We start from the raw sequence: 3,571 nt of genomic DNA on the forward strand, positions 1-3,571 counted from the left end.
CATACATTATACGAAGTTATACGAGCCGCGCCGGGGCAGCCGCGCTCGGGCGCCCCGAGGTGTGAGCCCGCCGGGACGGCCGCACTCCGGGAGGCCTGTCCGGTGGCCGCTCCGTCCGCGCGTCGAGTGCGCTCGGCGGGAGGGCGTGGACTGCTGGCTCTGCCTCCTCCCCCTGTCCCTGCCGGGGGGAGGACGAGGGGAGCGCCCGCCCCGTCGCCCGCGCGGCCTTCTTCCCCGATTGTGAAGCCCGGAGATCTGCCAGCTCGAGGACTGCGGCTTTACGTTGTTTTCGGGCGAGTTGGAGAGGCTGAGAAAAAGAGGAAACAGAAGCCTCCGCCGCGGAGGAGAGGCAGCCTGGCCTAGCGGAAAGCACTGGCTGGGTTGAAGTGGGGACACTACCCCGGGGATTCCGACCTCTGGGTTGGAGGCGCTGGAACCAGAGGCAAATTACCATTCATCTCCCTTCATCTGTAAAGTGCTGCTATGGAAGAGGAAATGTGATATTATTTTGCAGCTCTTTGAAATGGTAATTGTGAAGTCTCAAGCAAAATGAGAAATGTTTGCTATTAGTCTCATATTTAAAAAGCAAGTTATAAAGTTATATGCACAACCTGGTTACATACTGTAAAAAGATGTACAAGTAAATGTCAAAAGAATGAAAAGAAAAGCCACAGACTGGGAGAAAATATTTACAAAAGACATATCTGATAAACAGATGTTAACCAAAGTATACAAAAAAACATTTTTGTTCTTATAAACAATAAATTTATTTCTCACAGTTCTAGAGGCCATTAGCCCAAGGTCAAGGCTTCAGCAGGTTTGGTGACCAGTGAAGGCCCACTTCCTCATAAATAGCTGCCTTCCACTGTAACTCATGTTGGGAGGGGACCCAAAAAGCTCTTAAAATGCAACAATAATGGGCCGGCCCGGTGGCGCACTGGAGAGTGCGCCGCTTGGGAGTGTGGTGGCGCTCCCGCCGAGGGTTCGGATCCCATGTGGAGACCGGTTCCCGCTCACTGGCTGAGCGCGGTGCGGGTGCAACACCGAGGGTTGTGATCCCATTGCCGGTCCCCGGTACGGGCGCGACACCCAGGGTTGCGATCCCATTACCGGTCAGTAAAAAAGGGAAAAAAAAAAATGCAACAATAAGGAAATGCATAACCTAGTTAATAGAAGGCAAAGGATCTAGACAGACACCTCACCATACATATAAGCAGATGAAAAGATGCTCCACATCATAGGTCATGAGGGAATTGTAAATTAAAAAACAATGGGATACTACTAAACAATTAGAATGTGTAAAATACAAAACAGTGACAACACCTAATGCTGGTGAGGATGTGGAGCAAGAGGAACTCTCATTCATTCCTGGTGGGAATGCAAAATGTTGCAGTCACTTTAGAAGACAGTGTGGCAGTTTCTTACAAAGCTAGTCTTACTATATGATCCAACAATTGTACACTTTATACACCCAAGTGAATTGAAAGCTTATGTTTATACAAACACCTATACGTGAATATTTATAGCAGTTTTATTCATAATTGCCAAAACTTGAAGGCAACCAAGATGTCCTAAGGGTGAATGGATTTCTTAAAAGGCTGTGGTATATCCATACAATGAAGTATTATTAAGCTCTAAAAAGAAATGAGCTATCAAGCCACAAAAAAAAAAAAAAAAAAAAAAAAAAAAAAAAAGAAAAAAAAAGCCAAAAAAAAAAAAAAAAAAGAAAAAAAAAGCCAAAAAAAAAAAAAAAAAAGAAAAAAAAAGCCAAAAAAAAAAAAAAAAAAGAAAAAAAAAGCCAAAAAAAAAAAAAAAAAAGAAAAGAAAAGAAATCTTAAGTGCATATTTCTAAGTGAAAGAAGCCAATCTGAAAAGACTACACAATGTATGATTCCAAATAAGTGACATTATGGAGAAGGCAAAACTAGAGATAGTAAAAATATCAGTGGTTGCCAGGGGTTTGCAGGGAGGAAGGGATGAATAGGTGGAACATTTTTTTAGGGCAGTCAAACTATTCTGTCTGATACTACAATGGTGATACATGTCATGATACATTTGTCAAATGTGCTTAGAATGTACAACAGAGTGAAACCTAATATAAACTCTTGACTTTGGTTAACAGTGGTGTATCTATGTTGGTTCATCAGTTGTAACAAATGATCACACCAGCAGGATGTCAATGGTAGGGGAGGCTGTGGGAGGTGGAGTGGGGGTGGGAAAATCAGCTTGATTTTGCTGTAAAACTAAAATTGCTTTAAAAAATAGTCTATTTTAATTATTTTTTAGACGATCTATACATGTGAAAAGATGAAGGGGATACCTATTCATTCAACAAACATTTCTATCAACTGTATGCCAAGCAGGTACTAGGTACAGGAGTAGCTGGTAGTGGTAAGACAAGGGGTACAAAAAGACATTCATTCATCCAATAAATATTTATTGAGCACCTGTTGTAGGCACTGAAGATTCAGCTCTGAGTTAAACAGACAAAATCTCTGTGTTCTGCTCATGGAGTTTACATTCTAGTGGGAAAGACAAAAAAGGGACAAGATGTATGAGGAAATGCATAGTAAGTTAGTGATAAGTGCTAAAAGAAAGAGCACCACAGCTGGGTAGGAAATGTGCATGGATGTGTGGGGAGTGTATCACAGTTTTAGATGGAGTGGCCAAGAAAGACTGAGGTGACATTTGAGTAAAGGCCTAAAGGAAATGAGGAAGGAAGCCATGAGGCTATGTTGGGGACAAGCAGAGAGAGAGAAGAGCAAGGGGCAGTCTCAGAGGTGGGAGCCTAGCAAGGAGGTCCCTGTGGAAGGAACAAGAAGAAAGTAGTAATAGAAGATGAGGTCAGAAAGGTGAGGCAGGGAGTGGGCATGAGTGGGGCAGATCATGTGAGATCTTACAGATGAGTTTAAGAAGTTTGCCTTTTACTGAGAGTGAATTGAGGAATCACTGGTGGAGATGTCAAGTAGGCAGGTGGATATACGAATTTGGAGTTCAAGGAAGAGGACCAGGTTGGAAATATAAATTACAAAGTCGTCAATACATGGATGATATACAAAGGTATGAGGCAAGATCATCAAGAGAGGGAATGTAGATAGAGAAGAGGTTCTCCCATGTTTAGAGGTTGATTAGATGAAGAGGAGCCCCCAGGGAGAGAGGGAGGGGGGATACTACACCAGTGTGGGGTCCTTAAGAGAGTGATCAGTTGTACCAAATGCTGCACATATGTCAAGAGGTAGACTGAGAATTCACCAGTGGATTTGGTAACATGGAAATCATCGGTGACCACAATAGTCTTAAGTCCTAGTGGCATGGTGGAAACAAAAGCATGTTTGGAGGAGGTGCCAAAAAAAGTTGGAACAGAGGGGGAGAAAAACTAGAGACTGTGAGTATAGTAAGGTCTTTAAAGGCACTTTTCAGAAAAGCGAATGAACAGGGCCGGCCCGGTGGCGCACTGGATAGGTGCGCTGCTTGGGAAGCGCGGCGGCGCTCCTGCCCGAGGGTTCGGATCCCACATACAGACCGGTTCCCGCTCACTGGCTGAGCGAGGCGCGGGAGCAACACCAAGGGT

Source organism: Galeopterus variegatus, unplaced genomic scaffold (assembly GCF_000696425.1).
Source record: "Galeopterus variegatus unplaced genomic scaffold, G_variegatus-3.0.2 Scaffold5154, whole genome shotgun sequence".
Lineage (NCBI taxonomy): Eukaryota > Metazoa > Chordata > Mammalia > Dermoptera > Cynocephalidae > Galeopterus > Galeopterus variegatus.